This window comes from Panthera onca, chromosome C2, assembly GCF_046562875.1.
Source record: "Panthera onca isolate mPanOnc1 chromosome C2, mPanOnc1 haplotype 2, whole genome shotgun sequence".
Lineage (NCBI taxonomy): Eukaryota > Metazoa > Chordata > Mammalia > Carnivora > Felidae > Panthera > Panthera onca.
This window is the reverse complement of record NC_138347.1, coordinates 40,474,501-40,486,721: the sequence shown is the minus strand read 5'-3', so window position 1 is coordinate 40,486,721 and position 12,221 is coordinate 40,474,501. Positions and strand designations below refer to the sequence as shown.

Genomic DNA, 12,221 nt, shown 5'->3' with positions numbered 1-12,221 from the left:
TTGTTGTAGATTAATTGACCGTATAAGTGTGGGTTTATTTCTGAGCTCTCTATTCTGTTTTATTGATCTATGTGCCTGTTTTTGTGTCAGCACCACATTATTTTAATAACTATAACTTGGTAATACAGTTTGAAATTAGGGAGCATGATATCTCTTTATCTGATATTATTAAATGTTTGGTCATCATGGAAACTTCTATATGCTGCCTCTTGTTCAGAGAAAACCTTGGGTCTTACTTCAGAATACATGGGGTTTCTTTGTCTCAGGAAATTCCATTCTGTCTCACTTATACTCATTAAAATAGACATCTCATCATACATTCATCCATTTTTAATCCATCTATGAATTCATCCAACCATGTACCCACCATCCATCCATTGATCAATCTATGCACTCACTCAATTTATCAACTCATTATTGAGAACATAATCTAATCCAGGCTTACAATGTTGGAGAGACATACATTTAACCCAATTATAATATACTGAAGTAAGTATAATAAACAAGTTGCATAAATACGCATCACAAAGTTGGTTGAGAATAGCAAAAATTACCGGCAAGAGGTACCTAAGAATTTCAGGATGATGTGAGAAGACAGAATGGAAGAAATGACTTGTGTAGAGGTATGAAAGAATGTGAAGAATGGATAAAGCAAATTTGCTGCTTCTATGCGAGTATGTATGTGTGTGTTCAGGGAGTCAGGAAAAAGGGGGTAATAAGAAATGAGGCTGGAAAATTGATGCCATCAGATCTCAAAGGGTTCTACATGCTATATTGGGTATTACTGACTTAAGATAAAGTCTTTATAGGACAGATATGAATTCATAAGCTCAAAAAGCGAATATTATCATGGGATCATGATATCCATTAAGAAATTTAAAATGACTTTTATTTTTTACTGTCAAATTAAACTGAATAAGCTTTCCTGTCTGACAAGTTTGAATTGATATGTGGTCTGTAAATTGAAGAAGTTATTTAAAGTGAGAGAATTACAAAAAGTGATCCACACATAGTTTACATGCTAAGTTGAGGGATTAAATTAATAAAAATAAATAACTTGGGGAGCCTGGGTGGCTCAGTGGGTTGAGCATCTGATTTCGGCTCAGGTCATGACCTCACGGTTTGTGGGTTTGAGCTCCATGTTGGGCTCTGTGCTGACAGTTTAGAGCCTGGAGCTTGCTTTGGATTCTGTGTCTCCCTCTCTCTGCCCCTCCCCTACTCATGCTCTGTTTCTCTCTCTCTCAAAAATAAATAAAAACAATTAAAAAAAAATAACCCGAATATTGGGCCAATAAGATTGATTAACAATGGTTACTTCTTTAGGGGTGGATTATAGGAAACTTTTGCATTTTATTTGTACATCCTTATAGTACTTTTAATTTATAGTACTTTTAATTTTATATCAACAATATTATATTGATTTAATAAACATAAGAAAGTGAAATAATTTCCTATTTAAGAAAAAGTTTGAAGAAAACTATTACTATAATGGGATATTCTAAAAGCTGAAAGTTCAGCTTAATTAAATTTCAGAGAATTTGTTAAATTTTCCTTATTTGATAAATGCTTTGTGGGCTTCACCAATTTTAGCAGCATTGTAATCTTAGTAAGGAGCCCTCTAACAGAGCTATGTACCTAGCAATTCTGATTAAATTTCACCTTACAGAGCATTCAATATTATTCATTACAGAAATAAGAACTCAGAAAAATCTAAAGACATGACGCAAGTCCTTTGCTTAATTGAAATAATGATAGCAAACATCCACCAATATTATGAACGAGTGCAGACAAACTATTATGAACTAGTTTAGACAAAACTCTTGTTAATTTCATGAACAAAATCAAAACTACTTTGAAGATCTCTTTTAGATGAACAAACCGTTTCTATGACAGGATATTCTAAAATAAATGTGTAACGGATATACAGTGGAGAACAGATAAAATTTTAAATGATTAAGTTTTGATGCCAAGATCATTTACATAGTCCAAAAATTTAAGGTAGGTAGATCTACTTTTAAATTTAAATGATTTAGAGTTCTTTCGGCTAATTAATTTGAATAAAGATACAAGGAATGTTCTATCCTGGGCGACATGATATAATAATGTCTAGCACTGTGGCTGGAATACATTAGGCAATCAGACAAAAGGGTAGATGGACTGTAAATACCTTCCCTGAAGCTCGGTTAGGTTCCAGGTCCCTCTGCATTCTTTAGGAGGATGTCCAGGCTGCAGCTGTGACCATTAATTAGCATACGTATTGAACAGGTAAGGCCCCTTTTTGTTAATGGCTCTGGGATGAAAGAGAATGACAGGTAAACAGTCAGAGGTCTTAGATGAAGTAGCACTGGGAGAAAGCAGCATTCAGAGGCCAGTAGGCCATCTGTCATTCCCTAGCAATGTCATTGTCCCAAAGTGGATGAAATCAATGATTCACAACAGTTTCTCTTTCCCATTTTATTTTAAAAGTATTTATAATTTAGCAATATAGGTGACATTTTAAAGCACTCTTCTGGTAAATACTTCTTTTGGAAGGGCTTCAATTCATTACTACTATAAATCACTTTCTCATCACACCGGCTAGTGTTTCTTTCCCCCATACCTCCTTTTGGTACAGTGTTATTAACCCATATCTTACTTCTACTGCATTTCCCTGAACTGCTAGAAAATGCATGAAAAACTTCATCAAAGTGTTAACTTCATTTTAAGGAACTTTTAAAAATGATGAATGCTCACTACATAAAAGGCTTTTGATCTACAACACTTTTACCTACTTAATCTGGAAAATAACAGGAAATTTAAAGATGATAGTTGAAAACTATGAGAACACAGGAACCACTTAGTTGAACTTAGTACCTTTTTTCCTATAAAGGGAACTTGCTATAAATTTGCTAAAGTCCAAAGATATGTTTTGTATTGTGGGGAAATTAGTCCTAACAATCAAACCAATGTTTTTGAAGGAAAAAGAGTAGGATACAACATCGGTGGAGTATATATTTCATATATATGTTTCATATATATTATCTCATTACAATTTCACAAGAATCCCTTTGGATTAATATTTTTAACTTCATGCTATCAACAGAGAAGTTAAATAGCTTGGTCGGTGTTACCCAATTACTAAAAGGCAAGCTCACATCTGTTTGTGCCCACTCTACATTTGTGCATAATACGTGCTTGTGCCTTTTCACTATAGCTGCCTCTGAGTAGATAATATTTACAATAATTTTTGAGTTTTACAAACTACTTAAATCCCTTTAATCCTTTATGGCTAATATCTAATTCAATATTTTATTTATTTATTTATTTATTTTTAATATTAGTATTTTTTTTGAGAGAGAGAAAGCACACATGTGTGTGAGAAAGTTGGGGAGGGGCTGAAGGAGGGAGAGAAAGAGAAATAGAGAGAGAGGGAGAGAGAGAGAGAGAGAGAGAGAGAGAGAGAGAAAATCTTAAGCGTGCTGAGCATGGAGCCCAATGAGCGGCTCAAACATGACCATGAGATCATGACCTGAGCCGAAATCAAGAGCTGGATGCTCAACGGATTGACCCACCCAGGTGCCTCTCTAATTCAATATTTTGGGTCATCAGCAGAAATAGTACTTACTATTCATACTAGTCACTGGGCCTTAATCATAAGCCAGGCCCCATGCTACTGGTATTATACACACTATCCTATTCTCTCAAAAATTCTTAGAGGTGGTTAATAGCAACCAACATTTGTGTAGCCCTTCTAATGTGCTTGTGATTTTTCTCAGCACCTTACACATGTTAACTCACTTACACATGTTAACTCACTTAATTTCATATGGTGGTGGAAACATGAGGCAAAAGGAAATTGGTATCTTGGTCAAGGTAACCCAGCTGGTAGGAGAAGAGATGAGATTCACATCCAGATTATCTGGCTCCAGAGTCTTTGTTCTTTACTTTGTTGTTGTTGTTGTTTTAAAGAGTAAACAATTTAGGAAAGTTAAGTCACTTGAGGAAGATGATTTAGGGATAAATGATCAAGTAAAGCCTGTAACATAATGTGTACACACAAGTGACTGATTTCAAGGAACTATATGCATGTTGCTTATGCAATATCATAATAAAATTAATGATACAACTTATATTCATTGATGACTATATTTCGTCTTCTTAGAGGAAGAGTGCAAAGCATAACTCTCTGAGATCAGTCAGGATGAGTCTTATGAAAAAATCATAGATTGCTGTCATGTATTGCAAAGCAGTGTTGTTCTAAAGGACAATTAGCATAGGTCTGGTTTTTATACAAACATACAAATTTGTACTAACAAGCTAAATATTCCCAGGCCATGCTTAAAAACTTCTTTGTGTGGTCAGGTGTTTTAGCAGTTACTTGCTGCTGTTGACATGGTGTTTAAACCTAGCAGTCCTTAATTTGGTATGTTAGAGTCAAGTGTCAAAAAGATGAGACAATTGGTAGTGTTTCTCAAACGAGAATCTGCAAAACTCTGGAGTCTAAAAATGTCTATGACAACTTGTTTTTCTTTAAAAAGAGTTAATAACTGCTTAAATTTATGCATTGTGAATTGAAAACATTATGGTATCTGGAATCTTTTTTGGAGAATGATGCGGAATGTGAACAGACATGCATGTACTGATTTATGTGGTTATTGTAATGGCAGAACTGGTGCTAGAATATTCAGACCAAATGATGCTGAAATACCATTCACTGCTCATAGCTAAAGAATGACTCCTGAGACATTAAAAAAAATAAAAGTGAGAAAATAAGATGGCTTTTTCAACTCATTTAGCATTTTGCATTTGTGTCTTTGTTTCATAATCTTTTCGAATAAGTCAGAGTTTAATGTTTTCACTACCACATCAGATAAGGATAAATCTGAAATTATATTTGAGACTAGAGCCACTGGAGAACTGGAGTTATAAAGATGGCTAGTTAATCATTGCTCAGAAGAATTTTGGTTGAGGAAATTATGTATGAAGTAAGCAGTTTATCTAGGCTGCATGGCATAATGGATATACAGTCAGATTGAATTCAGGAGAGTTGGGTTCACTGGCTGATTTGCCATATAAACCGAGAGTTGTACCCTATCTCGGATTTCCAATTTTCTCTTTAGTGAAATATGTTAAGTTGAAAAAGTTTTTTTCAGATGTCAAATACCTGTAATTTAATAACCTACAGTTCCATGATAAAGGCAATGGTCTTTCTCTCTCTCTCTTTCTCTCTCTTTTAGTATGTTAGTGACCCTCTTCTTTTTGGAGAGTTAATCAATTTCTCATAAAAAAACTGACAAATATGGCAAGTGATGGTAGCATACCATTCTTTATTTTTTAATTTATTATTAAGTAATTAATTTATTTAACAATTGTTTATTTATTTTTGAGAGAGACAGAGACACTATGAGTGGGCAGTGAAAGAGGGAGAATCTGAAGCAGGCTTCATGCTGTCAGTGCAGAGCCATGCTGGGCACCAACTCATGAAACCGTGGGATCATGACCTGAGCTGAAATCAAGAGTTGGATGCTTAACCGACTGAGCCACCCAGGCACCCCACATACCATTCTTTATTAAACAATTGTAATATTAGCTACATCACAAAAATATTTACCACTCTGCCTGAGAGATCTAGATGCAAAATAACTGCTTTCATTGCAGGATAGATGAAAACAAAACAAACCTCCTCAAAAAAGGTGCACAACATTGTTTTTCTTTGTTTAAAAAGGTTGAATTAGGGAGCACCTGGGTGGCTCAGTTGTTGAGTGACCGACTCTTGATTCCAGCTCAGGTCATGATCTCATAGTTGTGAGATTGAGCCCCGCATTAGGCTCTGCACTGAGCATGGAGCCTTGCTTAGGATTCTCTCCTTCCCTATCCCTCTGTCCTGCCCCCACTTGCACGCATGCATGTGTGTGCTCTTTCTCCCTAAAAGAAAGAAAAAAGAAAAAAGAAAAAAAGAAAAAGAAAATAATAAAGTGTTTAAAAACCAAATAAATAAAAAGGTTGCATTGGAATATGCAAGATTTTCTATATAATTAACACCACAGGTGAATCTAAGCTGAAAAACAATGGCTTGAAAAAATGTACAACTATTTTTGGAACACCTACTATGTACCAGCAACTGTACTAGGTAGCTTTGCAAATATTAACTCATAGCAAGCCAGTGTTTTATCCCTTTGTTTAGGATGAGAAAACTAACAGAAAAGTGAAGTAAAAAAAAAAAAAAGCCAAAATTTAATCCCACGTCTCTACCTTTGTGGCAATCATAAAGCAAGCAAACATAGTGAATCTGGAATTAAAATGGAAAATTCTAGTGATATTGGAAATAGAAATGTTAACTAAAAGAGATCTAGGTATTTGAAACTTTTAGGGAAAGTGCCAATAACAGAATTAAACTAACTTTGACTCTTTTGCAGTATATTCCCTTTTATAGTTTTTCATACTCTTTCTCAATATCTTTAAAGTTTCATAACAACATCTCTCAATTATAAATCTTTGCCTTATTATCTAAGTTAAATAAAATTCTATCAGTGAGATGATTCATCCACAATCATCAAAATTGAAGTCACAAACCCATTGATGGGCTCGAATAAGAAATGAGGATGCTGATATTAGAAATGTTGCAACACTCATGTGATTTTAATGCAATTCTTCCCCTTTAGGTTTCTACAAGATATGGGGAAGAAGAGAAGATATCCCATGGGAGAGTGAACATAAGTGTTGAGTTGGCACTTCAACAGAAATATGAGCTTGACTTAAATTTTCTATGTTTCTCCCACCCCTGGCATTATAAAGTAGTCAGAGGTTAATTGCAAATGATGGCGACTGTGAAGTTACTGAGTTGAAAAATTCCCTGAAATAATTATGTATTAATGAATAGAACAAAGAATTTAATGACAAATTGGAGAGCGGAATAGATAATTTTATGGGCATCCATCCATGAAAAAGAGCTAAATAGGTATCATATAATGAGATGTAGCAATGCATCAATAAAACGATCTTAAATGATAATGAGTCTGACAGATAAGAAGTAAAACATAAAGAGGATTCAGAAACCAACAAGATAGTAAGCAGATTATTTGCAGCGTGCATCGGACTACCAAATTGCAATTCTATTCAGACAATTAAAAATCATGTACAGTGTCTGCAAGAAAAGGAGAGAACTTGTAAAGCTCCATTTTTAAAAGAAAGGTCCTGCTAAATCATCTTGGAAGATGCACCCAAATGCCCATAAACTAGTGTCTTTACTTACCAACACCTTTCATCTGGCCTGGATGACCTTCTCTCCCTGTAGTCCGGCAAATGACTCCCCAGGTCATTTATGTCAGTGCAAATGTTTACATATTGTGTTTGAAAATATGTAAATGTTTATAATGTATAGAGAAAATATGGGAGTAAGGCATATAATACATTTATGCTAAGTTTAGGAATAGTTTTATAATCCTCATGTAACTTGGGTGTGTTTGTTCATTAAGTTTGTAAATGTTGAAGGTAATTTGACATTAAAGAATCTGTCATGTTGAATTTGTCATTTTAATTTGAATGTTTAAGAAAATGGATTGATATTGAACTTATGGGTTTTATTTATTTATTTATTTTTTAATTTTAAGTAGGCTCTACACCCAATGTGGAGCTTGAATTCATGATCCTGAGATCGAGTTACATGCTACTGACTAAGCCAACCAGGCACCCATACACTTATGGTTTTTAATTTGAATTTTTAAAGATTACTTATTTGATGTTGTAATTTTGGTTTTAAGATGAAATAATTAAGAGATATACTTTTTATACTTATGATTTTAACTTGATAACTGCAAAGAAAAGAGTAGTTGTTTGTATACAATATTTCATTGCTTAAATATTTAATACTTTAAAACTCTAGAAATTTAGACTTTTAAGGTTTGTAAGTAGCAGTTAAGTGTTTAAGAGATTGTTTATTAGATTTGTAAATCTCTCTTGTTAGGTGTGTGAAATGCTTGAGAGACTTGGATGTGTTAAAATTTGTAATTCTAATTTAAAATGTCTAAGGAAATTGAATTAATCAGGCTTATAAATGCTGCCAAATGTTTAGGGGAAATTAATCTGCCAAACTTATAAGTCAATTGGGCGCTGATCAAAGAACAAAGGGAGAACTGCATGTTTTTTATTTTAACAAAATACTAGATTTATATGTACATTTATTAGATAGGATTTCTTTTTGAAGATTTAATAAGAATTTAAATTGTAATTTTATTAAATTGAATGCAAATTAAAATATGCACCACTGTCAGCATTCTTTTTATATATCTGCATAAAATTTTCTTCCTGTACATTAAGAAATGATTGATTTGAAATGGAGTGGGGAACACATTCAGCAGGAACTCACTTCAGTCCTAGCATGGGTATCAACATGCGAGTACTTTTTTGAAAAAAAATGAAACTTCATTTTGCATAATTTGGAATAATGTAAAGTGCCTATCACCTCCCATCATATCACAGGGTGCATGATATACTTATGACATTACTGGGGATATAAATCTTGATCACTTAGTTAAGGTATTGCCAGGTTTCTCCACTGTGAAGTTACTATTTTCCCCTTTTAATTAATTTTTTTACGTTTATTCAGTTTTGAAAGACAGAGAGAGACGGAGCACAAGCAGGGGTGGGGCGGAGAGAGAGGCGGACACAGAATCTGAAGAACCCTCCAGGATCCAAGCTGTCAGCACAGAGCCTGACGCGGGGCTCGAACTCATGAACCTTGAGATCATGACCCCAGTGGAAGTAGACGCTCAACTGACTGAGCCACCCAGGCGCCCCTCCCCTTTTAATATTCTATACTAAGCCCAGGCCATACTTAAAGGAAGAGGTTTGGAGTTAAGCTCTACCTCCTGGAGGGAGAGCTATCTACTTATATTATTTGGAACCCTTCTGTAAGGAAGATTTGTTTCTTCTCTCCCAATTCTTCACTAACCTCTTAACAACTCCAATCTCTAAAATTACCTGTGGCACCTCAAAGGATTGCTAAGGGGATCCATAATAGATATGAGTAGATATGAAGTTCTATAAGAACTGCAAAATTTTAAGCAATTATATTCCCTCAGGTATATTTTTGAAATTAAGTTTTAAATCATATATTTAAAAATAGCAGTACATTTTATCTAAGTGTGTTAAGGTATTGAGTAGTACCTTGAATTATTTTTGCTTCTTTGAGATGTCACAAAGAACAAACTATTCATCAATGAAGGGCAGGTTACGGACTATTGACTTGGTAACACAAACTCTTTAAAAGGAGCACATTGCATAGGTGTTATCCATGATTACATTATATTATGTGGGTCTGTCCTGGACAGTTCAGGATATAAGGTACATATAAGGTAAGAGCCACACATATAACATAGAGTTCTAAACTTCCCACTAAAATCATAAGATCACCTTTGACAATTTGATATTGGGAAAAGAATGATACAATATTTTAATGGAAATTTACAATAGTTTTATTACGTTAATGAAATCCAAATTATATTTTCAACAGAGGTCCCTGATGTAAGACTTGCGATCTAAATTCAAAGGCTATCATGTCTAAATCACAGTTATTAATCTCATTTTCATATTAGAATTTCACTTGTCAGACTCAGCAGGCTGGCAATTACTGAGTGCAATAAGTTGCAAGTTATTAAATAATCAAATAGTAAATGTCAAATGATCAAACATGGGCTCATTTAAAAGAAATAAGAAAACAATCAATTTGCTGTAATCTGGATCATTAGACAGACCAGCCTTGTTTCAAAAGATTCTTTTAACTTCCTAAATTTTTCTTGTAGCATTGCAAACCTAGATATGTGAGATTTTTTTTTTTGCCTCTAAATCAGTCAGAAAACTTGTCTGAATTTGGAGAAAAAAAATATTCTCTAGGCTTAAATTGATAAAACTTGGTCTTTTGTGTTTTGAAAACCTTATCCTCAACAAATTCTCAACAAAACACTAGCAAACTGAATTCAACAATACATTGAACTAATTATTCACCATGATCAAGTGGGATTTATTCCTGGGATGCAAGTGTGGTTCAAAATTCACAAATCAATGTGATACATCACATCCATAAGAGAAGGGAAAAGAACCATATGATCATTTTAATGGATGCAGAAAAGCATTTGACAAAGTACAACATTCATTCATGATAAAACTCCTCAACAAAGTAGGGTTAGAAGGAACATACCTCAACATAATAAAGGGCACACATGAAAAACTCACAGCTCATATCATCCTTAATGGGGAAAAACTGAGAGCTTTCCTCCTAAGATTGGGAACAAGACAAGGATGTCCACTCTCACCACTTTTATTCACCATAGTACTGGTAGGCCTAGCCATAGCAATTAGACAAAAAAAAAAGTATTCAATTTGGTAAGGAAGAAGTCAAACTTTCACTATTTCCAGATGACATGATACTATGCATAGAAAACTCTAAAGACTTCACGTACACACACACACACACACACACACACACACACACACACACACACACACAAACTGCTAAATGAATTCAGTACAGTTGCAGGATACAAAATCAATGTCCAGAAATCTGTTGTATGTCAATACAATACTTCATCAATAATGAAGTGGCTGAAAGAGAAATTAAGAACACAATCCCATTTATACTTGTACCCAAAATAATAAGATGCCTAGGAATAAACCTAACCAAAGAGGTGAAAGACCTGTATTCTAAAAACTATAAAACACTTAAAATAAGTTTAAGATGGCACAAAGAAATGAAAAAGATCTTCTGTGCTCATGGATTGGAAGAACAAATATTGTTAAAATCTCCATACTACCCAAAGCAATCTACATATTCAATGAAATCCCTGTCAAAATACCAACAGCATTTTTTTTACAGCGCTAGAACAATCTTAAAATCTGTGTGGAACCACAAAAGACCCCAAATAAACAGAACAACCTTGAAAAATAATGGCAAAGCTGGAGGCATCACAAGTCCAGACATCAAGTTATATTACAAACCTGTAGTAATCAAAACAAAATGGCATTGGCACACATAGATCAGAACATAGAACAGAACAGACAATCCAGAAATGAACCCAGGATTATATGGTCAATTAATCTTTGACAAAGAAGGAAAGAATATCCAATGGGGAAAAAACAGTCTCTTCAACAAATGGTGTTGGGAAGACTAGACCACTTTCTTACACCACACATAAAAATACATTAAAAATGGATTAAAGAGCTAAATGTAAGACCTGAAACCATAAAAATAACTTCTTTGATATTGGCTGTAGCAACTTCTTTCTAGATATGTCTCCTGAGGGAAGGGAAACAAAAGTAAAAATAAACTATTGGGACTACATCAAAATAAAATGCTTCTGTACAGCAAAGGAAACAATCAACAAAACTAAAAGGCGTACTACAGAATGGGAGAAGATATTTGCAAATGATATATCCAATAAAGGCTTAGTATCCAAAGAACTAATACAACTCAATACCCGAAAAACAAATAATTCAATTGAAAATGGTCAGAAACACATGAACAAGCATTTTTCCAAAGAAGATATCCAGATAGTCAACAGATAGATGAAAAGATAATCATTATCACTTATCATCAGGGAAATGCGAATCAAAACCACGTTGAGACATCACCTCACACCTGTCAGAACAGCTAAAATCAACAACACAAGAAATAACAGATGTTGGTAAGCATGTGAAGAAAAAGGAACCTCCTTGCATTGTTTTTGGGAATGCAAACTGGTGCAGCTACTGTGGAAAACAGTATAGAGTTTCCTTAAAAAGTTAAAAATAGAACCACCTTATGATCCAGCAATCACACTACTGAGTATTTATCCAAAGAATACAAGAAAACTAATTCAAAGGGATACATGCACCCCATGTTTATAGCAGCATTATTTACAACAGCCAAGATATGGAAGCAGCCCATGTGTCCATTGATTGATGAATGGATAAAGAAGATGTGGTATAGATGTATATATACATACATGCACAGTGGAATATTATTCAGCCATAAAAAGAATGAAATCTGACCATTTGCAATGATGTGGAAAGAGCTAGAGTATAATGCTAAGTGAAACAAATCAGTCAAAGACAAATACATATGATTTCAGTCATGTGGAATTTAAGAAACAAAACAAACAAGCAAAGGGAAAAAATAAGAGAGAAATCAAGAAACAGACTCTTAATTATAGAGAACTGATGATTACCCTAGGGGAGGTCAGTGGGGAGATGTATTTAATACATGATGG

General features: G+C 34.1%; 1 long non-coding RNA gene across 1 annotated transcript in view; it reads right to left on the bottom strand.

The window, feature by feature from the left end:
* Positions 1 to 2,176: 2,176 nt before the first annotated feature.
* LOC132682774 (uncharacterized) overlaps positions 2,177 to 12,221 on the bottom strand; it is a 74,936-nt gene continuing 64,891 nt past the window's right edge. The window contains exon 4 of the long non-coding RNA XR_009611854.2: positions 2,177 to 2,290. This is a non-coding gene — a long non-coding RNA (uncharacterized LOC132682774). The remainder of the gene's footprint in view (positions 2,291 to 12,221) is intronic.